Source organism: Lagenorhynchus albirostris, chromosome 7 (assembly GCF_949774975.1).
Source record: "Lagenorhynchus albirostris chromosome 7, mLagAlb1.1, whole genome shotgun sequence".
NCBI lineage: Eukaryota > Metazoa > Chordata > Mammalia > Artiodactyla > Delphinidae > Lagenorhynchus > Lagenorhynchus albirostris.
Window position 1 is genome coordinate 47,762,026 of NC_083101.1, and position 19,737 is coordinate 47,781,762.

The 19,737-nt window shown below is 45.1% G+C and overlaps 1 protein-coding gene across 3 annotated transcripts in view; it reads left to right on the top strand.

Moving 5' to 3' along the window:
- The first annotated feature begins 16,121 nt into the window (after positions 1-16,121).
- The window catches only part of CEMIP2 (cell migration inducing hyaluronidase 2), a 78,307-nt gene continuing 74,691 nt past the window's right edge, over positions 16,122-19,737 (top strand). Inside the window, exons 1-2 of one of the 3 annotated variants that reach the window (XM_060154983.1) lie at positions 16,192-16,450; positions 16,800-16,879. The gene's annotated coding sequence lies outside the window, so the exon portion shown is untranslated. Of the gene's footprint in view, positions 16,451-16,799; positions 16,880-19,737 lie in introns of all 3 variants that reach the window. The other 2 variants (XM_060154981.1, XM_060154984.1) reach the window with 2 other exon arrangements.

A 19,737-nucleotide genomic window follows, 5' to 3' on the forward strand; every position in this document is an offset into this window, starting at 1 on the left:
TGTGGCGAGAAAGGTGATCTCCACTTCTTACTCTTCCACCATCTTGAAGGTCTCCTTTATTTTCAAATGATTCAGAGAAAATACATTTAACTGTGTAGATAGAGAGATGAGCAAATGTGGGAAAGTGTTAACAATTGATGAATGTAAGTGAAGAATACACAGGAGTTCCTAATATTCTTGCAACTCCTGTAAGTTTGAAATGATTTCAAAATGAAAAGCAAAAAGCAAAAAAAACCCAAAAAACTTTAGAGCATCTTTTTTTTTTCTTTTCTGAGAAATCTTTTTCACAGTCTATGTATTGGGCTCCCATTTGTAATCTGGAGTGATGCAGGGTGGAATGTGACCAAAGACAGTTATAGCTGTAAACTTTCAGTCAAATGTGAGGTCAGGCCTTTTCCTCCATTTACGTGTCACAAAATTTTTTATACACTGAAAGGAAGCCAAGGAAAAGTTAAAAATACAAAAAAAATTTAAAAAAGACAAAGATGTTTACATGTAAAAGGAAGAATGAGTCACTGTTTTCCTCAACAGTTTTTCTTTAACTTATTGTGAAAATTTAAGTCCATAGAAAAATAGAATTAGTGAGATAAACACCTATAAATCTGTAACCTAGAGTGAACAATTGTCAATATACTGTCACATATGCTTCATTATTATTTTTTGTTAACTTTTTGAAAGATGTCATGACATTTCATGCCTGATCCTTCAGTGGGAAGCTCTAAAAATAAGAAAAATGTTCTTTATAACTACAACACCATTAACACACCTAAGAAAATTAGCAATAAATGTCACCTAATTTCTAGTCCATATTCAAATTTTCCCATTTACTCCCAGATGTGTCTTTCACTGATTCGTTCAAATCAGAATCCAATCAAGGACCACACATTACACTTGCTTATTGTGTATTTTAAGTCTCTTTTAATCTATAACTGTCTCCCTCTTTGCTCTGGGTTGTAACTTTTTCCCTCTTGTGTCCAGCAAATATAATCTTTGGGGGGGGGTTGTTAAATAAGGAGTTTGAATAAGGCTGAGTCTTAGTATACAATATGGGCTAATCATACCAAAGTATTGAATTTTTAAAAACATTTATTTATTTTATTATTTAATTAATTAATCAATTTAGGCTGGGCCGGGTTGTAGTTGCGGCATGCGGATTCTCAGTTGCTGCATGCATGTGGGACCTAGTTCCCCCACCAGGGATCAAACCCGGGCCCCCTGCGCTGGGAGCATGGAGTCTTACCCACTGGACCACCAGGGAAGTCCCCAGAAATATTTAATTAAAAAAAATAGGTGATGTTTTTATTTATTTATTTAGTATTATTATTATTTTTTGGTACATGGGCCTCTCACTGTTGTGGCCTCTCCCATTGTGGAGCACAGGCTCCGGACGTGCAGGCTCAGCGGCCATGGCTCACGGGCCTAGCCACTCCATGGCATGTGGGATCTTCCCGGACTGGGGCACGAACCCGTGTCCCCTGCATTGGCAGGTGGACTCTCAACCACTGTGCCACCAGGGAAGCCCCTGATTTCTTAGAGACAAACTGAATACTGTTTTGAATAGTATTTACAGGCTCCTTGAACCTCACTTTTCTCATCTATATAATGGGGATGATAATCCTTGTCATGTCTATTCCATAGGAGTGTCATGAGGATCAAACAAGACCGAGTCTGTGAAAGCATTCTTTTTACTAGCATGCACATGTAAGTCAGCATTATTATTATCATTTTCTCCAGAAGAATGGCTTTTTAACTTGAGAGTTAGCATGAGACATAAGTCTAAACACTGCCACAGGCAGAGGGAAGCAAAGGGAGAAAAGTTCTGTTACGACCAATTAATCCTCCTGTTTCCTTCAGAATCCAAACCCCAAACCTAAGTCCATGGAAATAACTTTTCAAACCATAGTTTCAAATATGCCCCCCTCCAAACAGCCTGAGCCTTGTATAAGCAGCCGGCAGACAAGGCCCGGGGCCGGAAGAAAGGCCCGAGGCCCGGAGCAGGCAGAGCTCCATGACCAGCTGAAACGTGTGGGCACAAACCACCTGCTCTCTCACCTTCTCACCTACTCCCTTTCCGCCCTGTGTGCGTCAGCGCCCCTCAGCGCAGGCCGGAACCACAGCAATGCTGACAGTGTTATTTCCTGTGTGAATGAAAGTGCAAAAGGATGCAAGGATGACTGGTCGTCCTGTCACACGGGTAGCACCTAGGGTCTGGCTTTAGGAAACATCCTTGATTCACTGTCCTGCCTTGTAAAGCCAAGTGTTTTTTAGGCTTGAGCCAGAGTGAATGAAGTGCTCTTCTGAGCTTGGGAGATAGAGGCTGCCTTTGGCCGCACCACGTGTGGGCATATATTGCTTCCCGTTTTAAATTTGTCTCTTCTGTCTATCCAGGTTGAATCCCTTTAGCTGTTCACACCGTGCTAAGATTAGGAGCTCTTGGGATCTCTGTGCTGGAAGGAACGTCAAGGTCATTGATGCCAGCACCCACTCAGTTAATAGTCAAATGTCCTTCATACTATTGCTTATGTACACTCAGTGAAGTGGTTAAGAGCAAGACTCCCTGGGTTCAAACTCCTGGCACCTACTAGTTGTATCATCTCATACAAATTACTTAACTGCTCTGTCTTAGTTCCCTCATGTATAAAGTATGGATAATAATAGTATTTACCCAGCGTTCTTGTATGAAGATCAGCAGAATGTATCTATATATCTCTGTCTTCGTATCTATCTATATCTATATCTGTATCTATATCTGTATCTATATCTGTCTATCTATATCCGTAAAACACACACAGCAGTTCCTGGCTCATAGGAAGCATTACTTGTGTTGCAATTTTCACGTACCTGTCCAGCCTCTGCATAAACAGCTCCAGGGATGGAGAACTCCCTAGCTCATGAAGCGAGCCATTTAATCATTGGTCTATTCCAACTATCATGTACAAGCTCCTTATATTGTGGGAGTAGGAAGAGAAAGGGAGCACCAAAAATATACTGGGTCCTATGGTAGATTTTTTGGATATATTGTGTTGTTACCCTGTGGAATTATTTATTCTCATTTTATTGATTTACACGTGACAAAACTGAAGCACAGGGGATTTGAGAAATTTGCCCAGAGTCAAACAATGATTAAATGATCCTGTCAGAATTTGAACTTGGGCCTCTTAGGCTCCAATATCTTTAATTATTGGAAGGTAACTGCCCTTTTCCCACTGAGACTTTGGTTTTTCACAGTGGTTGGCACATAGTAAGTTCTCAAATGATAGGGATTATTATTGTTAATTTCTATTAATACTTTATATGTTTGAACCATTCTTTCCCTCTTTTTTTTTTTTTTTTTCCCTTGCTGAGGTAGGCTGCTTACAACATTCTTCTCTACTAGGTTTTACCTGTATAAAATATCAGTAGCATAGTCTTGCCCCTGGTCACCTGTGTTCACAAAGACAATGACTCACCAGGTAGAGAAATACTTGACAAGAATCCCTTTTCAAGTTAGTTTCTCCTGTAGTACAGAAAGTTTTAAGGTCAGAAGTCAGTCCCCTAGTAGCTCTGAGAAGAACTTCTCTTTCTGCATTTTCACTAGCATCGTTTTTCTTCCTGAAGACTCAGCTAGAATAATTAGGTACCAACAGGCATTTAGTCTAACTGTCCATCAGCTGCTTAGCTGTAGCCTCTTCTTACACATGGCCAGGATGGAGTGCTCCTGAGGCAGCCTGTTTCATTTTGGATAACTCTTATTATTTAATTCATTTATTTATTCAACAAATATTTATTGAGAGCTGAGAGCTGTTGCCAACCCCCTGAGCTAGGGACTAAGGATACAATGGAAAGTAAAAACAGCAATTTCTTCATAAGACTGGACCATATTCTGCATCCCTTGACTTTCTACCTATTGATGTATAACTTCTGCCCTCTGGAGTAACAGAACAAGGTTAATTTCTGGTCCTCACAATAATCCTTCATATACTTGAAGATGGTTTTCCAGTTGCCTGTGTAACTAAGATTTTTTTCTCCAAGCTTTCTTTGTAAAGATACTACTTTCTTTAATATTGGCAGGTGACCTAAAGGTGATGAAAAAAATGGGTCTTATTTACTTTCTCCTAGCCTCAGTTTCCTTATTTGTGAAATGAAGATAATATATCCACAACAGGTAACTGAAAATTTTTTTAAAGTATTTATTTATTTTTAACATCTTTATTGGAGTATAATTGCTTTACAATGGTGTGTTAGTTTCTGCTGTATAACAAAGTGAATCAGCCATACATATATATATATATATATCCCCATATCTCCTCCCTCTTGCGTCTCCCTCCCACCCTCTCTATCCCAGTCCTCTAGGTGGGCACAAAGCACCGAGCTGATCTCCCTGTGCTATGCGGCTGCTTCCCACTAGCTATCTATTTTACATTTGGTAGTGTATATATGTCCATGCCACTCTCTCAGTTTGTCCCAGCTTACCCTTCCCCCTCCCTGTGTCCTCAAGTCCATTCTCTATGTCTGCATCTTTATTCCTGTCTTGCCCCTAGGTTCTTCAGAACCATTTTTTTGTTTTTTTTTTTAGATTCCATATATATGTGTTAGCACACGGTATTTGTTTTTCTCTTTCTGACTTACTTCACACTTACTTCACTCCAGGTCCATCCACCTCATTACAAATAACTCAATTTCGTTTCTTTTTATGGCTGAGTAATAATCCATTGTATATATGTGCCACATCTTTATCCATTCATCTTTCGATGGACACTTAGGTTGTTCCATGTCCTGGGTATTGTGAAGAGGGCTGCAATGAACATTGTGGTACATGACTCTTGGTTTTTTTCAAAATTTTATTTATTTATTTATTTTTGGCTGCATTGGGTCTTTGTTGCTGCACGCGGGCTTTCTCTCTAGTTGTGGCGAGCGGGGGCTACTCTTTGTTGAAGTGCATGGGCTTCTCATTGTGGTGGCTTCTCTTTTTGCAGAGCACAGGCCGTAGGTGCACGGGCTTAAGTAGTTGTGGCACATGGGCTCAGTAGTTGTGCCTCGCGGGCTCTAGAGAACAGGCTCAGTAGTTGTGGCACACGGGCTTAGTTGCTCCTTAGCATGTGGGATCTTCCCGGACCAGGGCTCAAACCCGTGTCACCTGCATGGGCAGGCAGATTCTTAACCACTGCGCCACCAGAGAAGCCCACATGACTCTTTGTAAATTATGGTTTTCTCGGGGTATATGCCCAGTAGTGGGATTGCTGGGTCATATGGTAATTCTATTTTTAGTTTTGTAAGGAAACTCCATACTGTTCTCCATAGTGGTTGTATCAATTTACATTTCCACCAACAGTGCAAGAGGGTTCCCTTTTCTCCACACCCTCTCCAGCGTTTATTGTTTGTAGATTTTTTGATGATGGCCATTCTGACCGTGTGAGGTGATACCTCATTGTAGTTCTGATTTGCATTTCTCTAGTGATGTTGAGCATCCTTTCATGTGTTTGTTGACAATCTGTATGTCTTCTTTGGAGAAATGCAGGTGACTGAAATTTTGAGATATTGTGTTACTTATCTGAAATGGAGTAAGTATGTGTGTGTATTAGTGCGTATTAATAGCATTAAATAACCTTAACTGTATGCCTACATGTACCAGGTACTCTTCTAAATGCCTCACATTTATTATCTCATTAACTGTCATAACAGCTCTGTGAAGGGGGTGGGGGTAGGAGATTATTCCTATTTTACAGATAAGGAAATGGGCACAGAGAGTTTAAGTAACTTGTCCAAAGTCAAACAGCAAGTAAGTGATATTGCTAAGGATCTGAAACAGTGTGACTCCAGACCCTTGTTTAAGGCTCCCTGGTTGGTAGCCGTTTTTATATCAGGAGGGACTGAGAGAGGGACAAGAGTCAAATGGTCCAGAAGGTGAAGTGGAGCTGAGACTGAACTTGGAGCCTGATTTTTGACCTGTGGTATCATCTAGTATTTTAAATAATTGCCTACAGTTTGAAATTCAGTCTCTCGGGTTCACAGTCTAGCCTCAAAGGAGGCTCCCTTCTTCCCTGATTGCAGCAATCCATCCATTCAGCCCCCTACTCACGTGTGCTGGTTCCCTCTGTACCCCATTGTGTGGTTCTTGGCAGCAAATAGTACTTTTCTTTCCTCAACACATCATTTGTTAGTTTCTTTGCACTGGTTCAAATTGAAGCTTACAAACGTACTTTTTCACTTAAGTGTGTTTTTTGGTATAGCTTGGTTTTTAGCTATTTACCATTTCTAAATCAGTCTGCTAAACTGGGAAACCATAGTTTCAACTAAAAATAACAAACAAAAGGATAATTTCCTTAATACTTATAGAGCTTTTACAAATTAATGAGAATAAGGAAAACAGCCCAGGAGAAAAATGAGCAAAGGTTATGAACAGACAAGTTGCAGAAAAGGAACTACAAATGGCTCTTGTATGTGTGTACTAATCCTTGGTTATTATTAGGTAAATATATGTTAAAGTTATGACATTTTTCCTATGGTAAAGATGGGTACATATTTCTATCTATGTCTGTATTTATATCTATGTATATCTGGTAATATATTTTGCTGGTGGGGTAATAGGAAAATAGGTATTCTCATACATTGCTCTTGGAAAAATACATTGGCATAGCTTCTATGAAATACTGTTTGACAATTACCTATCAAAATCATAAGTGCATGTACCCTTGTTTAGGTCATAGTTTCTCAACTTGGGCATTATTGACATGTTGGGCCAGATAATTCTTACTCTGTGCATTGCAGGATGTTTAGCAGCAGGCCTGGCCTCTACCCACTGGATGCCTGTAGTACCTCTCCCTACAGTGTGGCAACCAAAATTGCTTCCAGACGTTGCCAAATATCTATGGGGGACAAAATTCCCCTTAGTCAAGAACCACTGGTTGAGGGTTTTCTTATTACTGCATAACAACAAACTTAATGGCTTAAAACAACAACTATTTGATTTGCTTGTGATTCTGAGATCTGGATTGCACTCAGCTGGGCAGTTCCTCTGCTGTTCTTGCCAGTGGTCGCTCATATGGCTGTATGTATTTGGTGTGGCAGGTGGGGCTGACCTCAGCTGGGATAGTGAGGTGGCTGGCTCTTTTCTCTCTAAGATCATCTCTGGTCCTCTTTCCCTACACATGGTCTCTCGGTATAAAGAGAAGGTGAAGGTACAACACTCTCTGTGTGTGGTTTCTCCAGCGGGGTAGGCAGATTTTTACCTGGCAGCTCAGGGATACCAAGGACACAAAAGTGAAAGCTGAGGCTTCCCTGGTGGCTCAGTAGTTGAGAGTCCGGCTGCCGATGCAGGGGACACGGGTTCGTGCCCCGGTCTGGGAAGATCCCACATGCCACGGAGCGGCTGGGCCCGTGAGCCATGGCCACTGAGCCTGTGCGTCCCGAGCCTGTGCTCCCAATGGGAGAGGCCACAACAGTGAGAGGCCCGCGTACAGAAAAAAAAAAAAAAGTGAAAGCTGCCAGGCCTTCTTAAAACTGTTGCTTATGTTCAGCTAAGCAGTTTTCTACATTTCTATATAAAGTGAAGAATCTGTCCAGAAAATTCTTGGACCTTAATGACTACTTTTGATTTATTTCGTATCTGGATAAGGCCAGTCCAAGGAGAGGTTATGCAAAGCATTTGCCATTGGCCTCTCCTGAGTCCATAATATTCCAAAGCCTAGATTCCCTGCTCCTTAAGGCTAAGCCTGTCCTGGTCCTTCCTTTTTCACCATTATAAGTAATCTTCCTTCTGAAATTTCTTTTTCTTTTTTTTTTTTTTTGCGGTACGCGGGCCTCTCCCTGTTGTGGCCTCCCGCTATTGTGGCCTCTCGCGTTGTGGAGCACAGGCTCCGGACACGCAGGCTCAGCGGCCATGGCCCACGGGCCCACGGGCCCAGCCGCTCCGCAGCATGTGGGATCTTCCCAGACCGGGGCACGAACCCGTGTCCCCTGCATCGGCAGGTGGACTCTCAACCACTGCGCCACCAGGGAAGCCCCTGAAATTTATTTTTTTTTAAAAAATTTATTTATTTATTCATTCATTTTTTGCAGCCTTGGGTCTTCATTGCTGTGCGCGGGCTTTCTCTAGCTGCAGCGAGCAGGGGCCACTCTCTGCCGTGGTGCACGGGCCCCTCATGGCGGTGGCCTCTCCTGTTGTGGAGCATGGGATGTAGGCTCACGGGCTACAGTAGTTGTGGCCCACAGGCCCCAAAGCGCAGACTCAGTAGCTGTGGCACACGGTCTCAGCTGCTCTGTGGCATGTGGGATCTTCCCGGACCAGGGCCCAAACCCATGTCCCCTGCCTTGGCCGGCAGACTCCCAACCACTGCGCCACCAGGGAAGTCCCCCTTCTGAAATTTCTGTTCTTAGGGTTAACATCCTTTAGATCTCAGTTTAACTATCACTTCCTGTGTTCAGTTGACCCTTGAATAATTTGGAGGTTAGGGGTGCTCACCCTATATGCAGTTGAAAATTCTGGTATAACTTTGCAGTCGACCCTCAGTATGCCAAGGTTCCACATCCGTAGATTCAACCAATCTTGGATCATGTAGTACTGCAGTATGTATTTATTGAAAAAAAATCCACCTATAACTGGATCCATGCAGTTTAAACCTGTGTCGTTCCAAGGTTCACTGTATTCCGTGACCGTATTATCTTAAATACCTCCTACCCTACCCCACCTCCAACAACTTGTGAAGCGCTTTTGAAGCCCCTTCTGACATCACTTTTCCATTGTTGCGTTGGCCAAAGCAAGTCACGTGGCCAAGTTGAGAGTCATCATGCGAGGGGACTTCCAAGGACATGAATACTGGGAGGTGTGGTTCATTGAGGACTTTCGATGTAACTTCTATACCACTCATTATTCATAATTTTGTTTATCTCCTTTAGAGAGTTTATCACAACCTATATTATCATTTGCTTATTGATTTACTTGTCTGTTTCCTTCTATTAGTGAGAGGAATATGTACTGAAGTGCACTGGTGTCTGATACCTTGTTCTCTTCCAGAATCTCTCAGTGTTTGGCACATAGGCCAATAATAAGTATTTGTTGAATAAATAACTGAGCTCTGAGTTTTCTAAGCTATGTTCAGCTCATTTTACAAAAGACCCTGTGGTGATGTGACCAGGGAGTGGGTTGAAATTCCTTCCTCCATTTTTAAGCACCTAGTACATTTTAACAGTGGTTTTCTGAAGACAATGTCTCAGTCTTTAAACTGACACACCTTTAAGTGTGGTAAATTCTTACATCTGAATGGAACATAAAATCAGATTTTTCTACTTCTGTCATTTTCGTCATTTTTCCATTGTACTCTTAGAAACTTGGGGTATATTTGATGACTTTTGTTAGTTTATACTATCTCAAGTAATCTTTTAAAATTAATTAATTAATTAATTTTTGGCTGCATTAGGTCTTCGTTTCTGCACGTGGGCTTTTCTTTAGTTGCGTCAAGCGGGGACTACTCTTCATTGTGGTGCGCGGGCTTCTCATTGCGGGGGCTTCTCTTGTTGTGGAGCATGAGCTCTAGGCGCAGGCTTCAGTAGTTGTGGCTTGCGGGCTCTAGAGTGCAGGCTCAGTAGTTGTGGCGCACGGGCTTAGTTGCTCCTCAGCGTGTGGGATCTTCCTGGACCAGGGCTCAAGCCCGTGTCCCCTGCATTGGCAAGCGGATTCGTAACCACTGCGCCACCAGGGAAGCCCTCAAGTAATCTTGATTATCTTTCGAAATAGTCTCTCATTTCTTTAGCGAGGAATGTAGAAATGTTACAAAAGGGATTTGTGGAATTGAGCGGGACTGATGGTAACTTCTGAAAATCCAAGTTGTTAACTATGGATTTTCAAATCACTGGTGATTTCAAGTTTCCTGAAGAGGTCTTTTGTCATCCTGGTGGCCCTGAGACTACAGGGATTTTTTTGTTTTTCTTGTAGTTTACTTAGTCTTTAATAATATCTATGGAAAATGCAGAGAGCTTTTATGCAATATACTTTGGGGAATTTGGTAGCTATAAATTTATGCAGATAAGGTACTCCTGATTTTGCTTTTTCTTTCTAATTATGCTCCTTTGAAGAGTTCACAGGATTCTTAATCTTTTAAAATAGAGTGAGTTTATGCTTCTTTGCTGGTTGCCTGGAAGGAAGGAACAGGAAAGAAGGGATAAAACCCAGGAGATAATGCATGATATCAGGATACTGGCATTATTTCAAATTAAAATCTATGTACATAACCAGCTTTCTCAATTCTTATACAAATTCACTCTTTAAAATCTATCAGTACACATCTATGTGTGAATATAATTAAAAGATGCTACATTTCTCATATGTGTTTTTTCAGTTTACATATATCTTGCAATCCCCATACAGCAAACGTAAGATAGTGGTGGCAATATTGTATATATCTTAGGCATCATATAAGAAAATCTTAATCAAAACCGACGGTAGCAACTCTTGTAGTAGCAACTTCATTCTAGCTGAGTGACCTCAGGCTACTCATTTCTCTTCTTAGGAACATTAGGAACAGTGTCCTCAATTGTGAAATAAGACGACTGGGGAAATGTCCCTTCTAGTTCTTGGGTTTGGGTGCCAGCAGCAAAGCAATATAATTTATATAAAGATGCCTGTTGGGCTTCCCTGGTGGCGCAGTGGTTGAGAGTCCACCTGCTGATGCAGGGGACACAGGTTCGTGCCCCGGTCCGGGAAGATCCCACGTGCTGCGGAGCGGCTGGGCCCGTGAGCCATGGCCGCTGAGCCTGCGCGTCCGGAGCCTGTGCTCCACAACGGGAGAGGCCACAACAGTGAGAGGCCCGCGTACTGCAAAAAAAAAAAAAAAAGATGCCTATAAAGGTCCTTAAAACAGAAAAATACTAAGGGTATATAACTTAAGAGGGTTTTGTACAAAATTTGAAGGTAGAAATCAGGATGGGATATCACTTTTTTCAGAGTAAAATGTCAAGTTATTTAACAGGAAAAAGAAAAGACAATGAATTCCTAATTAATTAACAGAATTTAGAGGCTTAAAATAAAATAAATATTTTTTTCCTTTCTCTGAAATGACTGTGTCAGAATTTTAGCTATATCAGAATTGCTTACATCATACTTTAAAGCAAGTATCCAGAGAGTTGATCTGGAAATATGTACAGTCCTCATAACAAGCTGATGAAGTGTGAGAATGAGGTTAGCTGGATGGAAGGACATAAAGAAAGGAAAGATGGTTTTGTAGACACTCAGCTGTACCACAGCAGAGAAAGTTCACACTAACATTCTGTAATGTTGTTGCACTGGGTCACTGAGGGGGAAAGTTCCTCTAAGACTTTTAATTAATGTGAGGATGGCAAACAGCATATCAACACCTTCCTAGTGAAGCATTAATCACCTGGAGAATCATTTCCACACCCTCTACCAAATGTAACTGGGAGCAAGTATGAATAGAAAAACATGATTTAAAAACGATCTGTTCAGACCCTCAGAATGAAACACCGTAGGAATTACTTTCTACAGCTTGGGGGAAAACAGAAGGGAAAGAGTGGGTGATAGTCAAGCAAGGTTCTGTCTTAAAAGGGGGAGCTGGAAAATGCAAAGCAAGCAGAGGCACTAAAATGCTGAGCATGGAGGTGCACAAACGCTTTCCAAATCATGGTATTTTGTCCTCTGCCCTCTCTCGAAGGGCTCTGTGAACTCCTTTGTCATCCAGTCAGTAAGCAGTGTCACTCAACAACAGTGCTAGGCCCTGAGGATTTAAAAATGAATGAAGTTCACTTTTAATGAGTGAATCTCTGAATCTTCAGGTCCCCAATTCACCAGCTATGAGGGAGTGGGCAGGATGGGAATAGCTGGTGGTAAGACCTGTTTAATAATCACAGTGCCGTGTGGTAATGGTTGTAGCAGATGTGTGTGCAGAGCCATTGAACCTGAGGGGAAGCCCCAAATGGTGACCCTAGAACGTTCACAGAGAGGGTGACATTTGATACAGCTTAGGGGACAAAAAGGACAGTGGCAAGTGTGGTAAAGTGTTGGGCCAGCCAAGGTACAGAATGGGAGAACTGGCATTTCAGAGAGATTGGGAAAGGGAAGCACATACAGAACCAGAGAGGTTTGCAAGAATAAGACATGTTTGGAGTCTGGCTGTAGTTTCTCACCATTAAAAAGAAAATTCTAGTTTCCTTTAGGTAATGCTCATTCTATGTATCTCATGGCCTTCACCTCCAACCTGGATCCAAAGAGCATTCAGTTTCCTGTCCCCAGGTTGTGAGTGTAACCTGATATATTTTCCAATTTAGTGAATTATGGAGGGCTAAAGAAGAGATGACCTGAGGCACCCGTAATGCAATTTGCTGAACACTTATGAGGTGTGCAGCTAAGGCCCTTAGAGCAGCGGTCCCCAACGTTTTTGGCACCAGGGACTGGTTTCATGGAAGGCGAGTTTTCTAGGGGAGGGCAGTGGAGTAGAGTGGGGGGTGGCGGGCGGCGGGATGGTTCACGCGGTAAGGCGAGGGGTCGGGAGCGGCGCGGAGCGGCAGGTGAAGCTTCACTCGCTAGCCCGCCACTCACCTCCTGCTGTGCGGCCCAGTTCCCACCAGGCCGTGGACCCGGGGTTGGGGACGCCTGCCTTACAGCATTACCGTATTTAATTCTCATAATGACTCTGTGGGCTAGGTACTATTATTATTCCCATTTTTAAATAAAACAACTGAGGCTTAGAGGCATCTTGTTCAAAGTTATATGGCAAGTGAGCTATGCAGTCTGCTTCTAACCCAGGCAATCTGACCGAAGGGACTCGGGTCTTAGTCAGTGTGCTATCCTGCCTCAAAAGTGTGAGCACTGCCACCACCAGGAATCAAAAAATATCCTATGAGCATCCCACCCAGCCTGGGGCCTTCCCTCCTCATATGGAAAAGACAGCACAATGGTGAGGGTGAGGGTGTCACCTACGGTGTGAGTGGGTAACATGGAGTTCGCCAGCCAGATCTGCCTTCAAGGGAGGACATGCTACTCAGCTCTGAGTGCTGTTGACAGCTGGCCCTCTCAGGGACTGCCTCAGTTGCTGAGTCACCTTCCCAAAGTCGTACTACTTCCCAGAATGTACCACATCCAATGACTAATTCAGGAAGCGATATAAAGGTCCAGCCATGTAGGCCCAAAACTCTGATGAGTCAGGCTAGCTGCAGGGCCTCTAGGGGAGGTCTGCTGAGCCTGTTGTTGGGTTTACACTGAAGCTCCACTTCTCCTTCTGTCCCATCCTGCTTCCTGTCCCTCCCTCCACAGGTGTCAACCCCATGGGCATTCCTTAATGACCGTCCCACCACTCTGTCTCAGAGCCTGCTTCCCTGGGGACCCAATTGGTGACAACATTAATTCCATTCTGTGACCTCTCACTTTGTCTCCTTTGTAACTTCCTTTCATGTTAGTTTCAAAACCATGCGCCTTTCGTTTTTAAAGGACCTTTGATTTTCCATGTTCCAGATAAATATCTAAGAACAAAAGTTTTAAAATTCTCAAAGGTAGCTTACACAAAGATTCAGTCCCCCTCTTTTGGTTGTTATTGTTGTTAATAGAACTTATTTAGAGCTGTATTAGGTGCACAACAAAAAGCAGAAGGTGCAGAGAGTTCCCCTATATCCCCTGCCCTTCTCCCACATGCACAGTCTCCCCTACTAGCAACATCCATTTGCTTTGGTTTTGGCAATAGATATAGGTTATGGAAGTAAGATCTCTTTAAAACCAAAACTTTCATTAAAATAGTTTATGTGAACTTTTCATTGTTATTTTTGATGTTTGAGTTGTTGGCTGACTTTATTCCAATAGGCTCTTGCTGTGTGAACTTGGCAGGCTCCTTAAACTTTGAGTCCCAGTATCCTCCTCTCTAAAATTGGAATAGTAATTATTGGGAGGATTAAATGAGATGTCCCAACTCTAAGCAAAGTGCCTGGCACATAATAAAGCTTAAGAAAATGGGCATTTTAACATAAAGTTGGCACTGCACAGGTCACAGGGTATATTTGTTTCCTGTGGCTGCTCTAACACATTACCACAGACTTGGTGGCTTAAGACAAGAGAAATTTATTCTCTCAGGCTCCTGGAGGCCAGAAGTCTGAAATCAAGGTGTGAGCAGGACTGCTGTCCCTCTGGAGGCTCTAGGGGAGAATCCTTTCTTGCCTCTTCCAGCTTCTGGTGGCTGCTGGCATTCCTTGACTGCATCACTCCAATCCCTGCCTTCCTGGACACATTGCCTTTTCCTCTCTGCCTTCCTTTTATAAGGGTACATGTGATTGCAGCTAGGGCCACCCTGAAAACCCAGGAAAATCTCCTCAACTCAAGATCCTTAATTTAATCTGCATGGGCCCTGTTTCTCTGTAAGGGGACATTTCCAGGTTCTAGTGATGAAGATCTGATATCTTAAGGGGACTATTTTTTAGCCTACCACACAGGGTCACACAGTTCCTGTCCTGTCCTTACAAGGCATGGTCCTGGACATCTCACCTTTAGATTACTAAAATAGTCCTTTGTTCCCCCCAGTTTGTGGTTCAAAACCATCTGCCTTATTTTAAGAACATTCCTCCCTCTCCCAGAGGGGACAGTGGCTCCCAGGGTTGGGTGGTTTCTTTAAAGTCTCAGCACTAGACAGTGTTGCTGTTTTAGAGGCATCTTTCCAAGGTTTTATTTAATTCTGGGATGCACTCTAGCACTGTTTCTCAAACTTGCATATTCCCAGCATCTCTAATTCCGTAGATGGTGCGAGGTTTGGCAATCTAAAATTTTCAAAGTGTCCCACAGGAATTTTATCAGCCAAGATTTAGAAACATTGATTCCAGCAAAGTCCTGAACCAAAACCCTCGAAATAGGGAATTCCCCTTCCCGCCTGCTGGGTGTGTCATGGTTGCATGACTGAGGTTTTTTTAAAAGGGTGGAGAAAAAAGAAAAGAGCAACCCTGAAAACTGAACAGTCTATCTGTACAGTATTCCCTGAAAGAGCTCCCTAGCGGGAAAACTTCCAATTCTGGATTAAGTGGCGGATGGCGACAGCCTGGATTTGGCAGTCCTGCTGCTGTCACTAGCCCGGGACCTCGTAGGTCTGAGTGATAAAGCCCCGGCCGCGCCCTCAGCGGGAGCCAAGCTTTCCCTCGGTGAGAGCAGCTCCAGCTGTGGTGGCGGCCAGGCTATTCCAGCCCTAGTGTGGGTGTCCATAGAGAGGTACATCGCAGTTGGGGTGGGCGGGGGAGTGGCCTGCAGCGCCACTCCTGCAAGTGGCAGTCACTCCAGAGTGGCGCGGGCAGGGGGCGTGGGGAGACGTAGGTATATTTATTCTGGCGTGAGAGCGGGATGCTGGGACCGCTCTACGCTGCCGGAGGAGCTGTCCTGAGTCGAGAGCAGGCAGTTCTCCCGAAAAGGCTAAGAAACCAGCGCCGGTGATTGGCCAGGTGGGGGCAGCCGTAGTGCGGTGGCCGAACGCACAGAAAAATTTCGGGAGTTGTGGAAGTCCCTTCGGGGATGATGGGGCGCAGTTTGGCTCAGCCAGGAGCGATGAAGGGGCATGTCCAGCTCAGTCGTGAGATGTTGGGGCGCAAAGTCAGGCTCCCTCGGGAGGTGACAGGGGTATAATGTCCAGGTCAGCCTTGGAGTGATGGGGGGCGCAGTGTCAGGCTCAGCCGGGAAGTGATGAAGGTGCAGAGTCAAGCTCAGCTGGGAGGTTATGGGGGCTCTGGGTTAGGCTCAACCTGGGGTTGATGGGTGCCGCAGCGTGGAGGCGCTGCTTGGGGGGCCTTCTCCGGCAACCGGGCGGTCAGGTGCTGTTCCTGGGCGCCGCAGCGAGAGGCGCTGAGCGCCGATGTTCGCAGCTCGCCCTGAGCTGGGGCAGCGGGAGGAGCTCTGCGCGGTCACCGCCTCCTCCGGCCACAGGCTCCTCCTCTCCCCCCGCCTTCTTCGTCTCGCCTGCCCGAGCGCCCAATCAGCAGCCCTCGGCCCCGCAGAGCCGGGTTGCTTGTCTGGGCGGCGGAGGCTGAGCGCGACCCAAGCGAGCCGCGGCGCCCGCCGACCAGGGACAGGCGGGACTCCCGGAACCCCGCTTCGCCCCGCGCGGCCGCCCCCCACTTCACTGTCGCGCGGACGCTTCGGCCCGAGCCGCCTGGGCCACGATTCTCCTCCTCTTCCTCCCGGAGGGGAAGGAACGGAGACGGCGGAGTAGCTGCTCCGGAGAGAGCAAGCTGAGGCCCTTGCCCCTGAGGCTCGGGACTGGAGGAGGAGGAGGCGGAGGCGGAGGGAAGTGCGCGTCATTCCCGGGAGGAGAGTGTTTCACCTCCTGGCAGAGGCTGCGGCTGCCAGTTGCGTAAAAGCGGCAGCGGCGGCAGGCCGGGGCTGGAGGGGCTCCCTGACCATGGAGGGAAGATCCAGACCCTGGGACGCCAGGAGCTCGGCTCTGTGTCTTTGGACTGCTGTGTAGGCACCTGAATTAGCCGACGCTAAGCGGGGGAGGGGAAGGTAAGAAGCAACGGGGTCACCAGCCCCCGCCCCCTCTGCTCTGCCTCCCTTGCTGCCCGCTGGGGGCCACTGCCAGGACGCGGACCATGGTCCTCCGCTCCTTCCCGGCTCCCGGCAGTCAGGCATTAGGGCATTTCTATTGAAACGGCAAAATCCTCCCGCCTCCCACAGCACCCTCCCCCCCTCCCACCGCGCGCCGCCTTTCTCCTCTTTGGATTAGGAGTAACAAGACTCCTCCGAGTAAGTCCTGTCCATAAGAAAGGGTCTTTGGGAACCACATCTTGATTTCTTTCTCTCCCTCGCTCTTTTCATTGCTTTTACGGGGAACCAAACAATGGACCTTTGAAAGTCGGTGTGAACAGTCTTAAACTTTCTGGAGAGGGCTGGCTTGGGGGAATAAACCCCACAGGAAGCCGACTACAGTGAAAGGTTGGTGGAATGTACATTGCAGAGTTTCGGCTTCAGTGAGCGCGCGCGTACGCGTTTGGGGGTGATCTTTGTCTCTTTATTACCCTGGGTTGGTGCCCCCCCCGTCTCCCACCCCAGTTTCTTTTAGTTAAGGTAAGGCGACTCTTTAAGGTCTCGTGCAGCTTTCTTTAAAGCTGGGGAAAGGCTTAGCACTGGCCCCCACTTCCAGCTTTCCTCTGCAAAGTTGGGAGGTCTTGGCAAAGGAAGGGGGTCCGGCTCTGTGAGGACCCCTAAGTGCTGCGGTTAATGCTGGTTGCTACACCCCTTGTAATAAAACCAAGGTTCTGACGTCCCTGGATGCTGTCTGCTGAGGGTTGATTTGTATCCCCAGATTTCCCGTGGAGCGGAAGCCGCTCACTTAAATTCTCCGCATTAGGTTAGGAAAACAGACTTTGATATATGTCTCCTTTCATCAGCAGTAAGGGTTAAGGATAGAGTGCTTAATAATTTTAAGAACTTTCATTCCGCACAGGAGCCACTCACTGGCTTGTGTTCACTCCCCTTGTTTCAGTGTGACTGTGATGCGATGTTGCATAATTACGCGTGTTGAGAGTGTGCAGATACTATCTTCGTGAGCTCTTCCCAGTACAAAGTGAGAAGAATTTAGAGGAAGGGGGATGGAGGGAGGTTTCACCCGAGCTGAGTGAAGACAGAGTCCTCAAAGCAGCCAGGCTTACCTGTTGGAAATGTCTCTGTTTTAAAAACAAATACATTTAGGTTCTGATGAACCTATGGGCAGGACAGGAATAAAGACGCAGACATAGAGAATGCACTTGAGGACACCGGGAGGGGGAGGGGTAAGCTGGGACGAAGTAAGAGTAGAATTGACATATATACACTACCGAATGTAAAATAGCTAGCTAGTGGGAAGCCGTTGCTTCGCACTGGGAGATCAGCTCGGTGCTTTGTGACCACCTAGGGTAGGGGTGGGATAGGGAGGTTGGGAGGGAGACGCAAGAGGGAGGGGATATCGGGTTTTTTGTATATGCATAGCTGATTCACTTTGTTATAAAGCAGAAACTAACACAGCATTGTAAAGCAATTATACTCCAATAAAGATGTTAAAAAAATAAAATAAAAACAAATACATTTAAAATATTTAGCCTTATGGTTCTTTGGTTGTCTAGAAAGGAACTATTAATGTTTGTTTGACCCTTGAAGGAAACTTGCTGTTTTCAGAATTGGTCTGGGCATCATACTTTGGTTGTGTCTTTGATTAGCTATGTAAAGGGTTCTTTTGAGTGTGCATTTCTGGGCAAAGCAGAAGGTAGTGCACTTCCTCTGCTTAGTAAACATTGGCTAGCACCTTTTGATACTTTATCCTTTACATTAAAACCACTCCTCTCAATTTTCTGTGTACCTGCACTACAGGATGTGTGTGTGTGTGTGTGTGTGTGTGTGTGTGTGTGTGTGTGTGTGTGTGTGTGTGTGTGTAACTGGAAGTCTTGTGGTTTTCAGTTCAGTCCACCTGACGCTGTCTTATCTGAATGTGTTTACAGGCCCAGAAAAGTAAGGTTAGAAGTGAACTCTGAGTCATCACCTGTTTCCCTTTAACAGTCTGTGAATGAGCAAGCAAGGGGAGGACTGGGCACTGTGTGTGTGTGTGTGTGTGTGTGTGTGTGTGTGGACAGGAAAATTGAATCAGTGAATTCTTACATGGTACTTGTTTAGATTTCCTTTGTCACAGCTAATTGAGTAAAAGTCTCTGTTTTTTTTTTAAGGATTATTGGGTTTTTTATGTTTATTTATTAATTTTGGCTGCATTGGGTCTTGGTTGCTGCACGCGGGCTTTCTCTAGTTGCGGCGAGCGGGATCTAGGCGAATGGGGGCTATTCTTCGTTATGGTGCGCGGGCTTCTCATTGCGGTGGCTTCTCTTGCTGCGGAGCATGGGGTCTAGGCGCTGAGGCTTCAGTAGTTGCAGACCGCAAGCTTAGTAGTTGTGGCTCGTGGGCTCTAGAGCGCAGGCTCAGTAGTTGTGGCGCACGGGCTTAGTTGCTGGGCGGCATGTGGGATCTTCCTGGACCAGGGCTCGAACCCTCAGCATTGGCAGGCAGATTCTTAACCACTGCGCCACTAGGGAAGTCCCATGAGTCTCTTTCCTTGGTTTGGCCTATAACCCCTCAAATTTTCAAAAGTCAGGAAACTTTCACAACAGGAAACCAGAATGGGGCAACACCTCATTATTTCTAATAGAAATAATCAAGCCTGTTCTCAACCAGCTATCTTGGAAATGAAGAGGAAACAAAGCAGAGAGTAAGGTAGTCTTGTGGGCCATTTCTGAATTTGAAAAGTTACTACTTACTAGCTATGTGCCTCTGGGCAAGTTTCTGAAATTGAGAATGATGAACCACATGTCAGAAAGAGAAAATTTAAATTACCATTGTCAAGTTAACAGTTTTACTCACATGGGTTGCTGTATGTAAATGTGTACCTTGTAAAGTGCTGTAAAATATTTATGAGTATTGCATCATCCACCCACTCACCATCCCTTCAGCTAACAATTATTAATCACCTATTGTGTGTCAGGCTTTCTGGAAACAATCTGATTGCCCACTCTCTTTGTGGAGTGTTCTTTTTGGTAGGGAGAGGGAGTTGGATGAATTGGTTGAAATTCCAGAGGTCACAAGGAGCAAAGATAGGGACTTCCCTGGGGGTCCAGTGGTTAAGACTCCTCGCTGCCAGTGCTGGGGGCGCCTGTTCGATCCCTGGTCAGGGAACTAAGGTCCCACATGCCTCGAGGCCAAAAAAAAAAACCCGCAAAAAACAAGGAGCAAAGATAACCTGGTGGCTTCCATCTATAAAGAAAGATAAAACAATC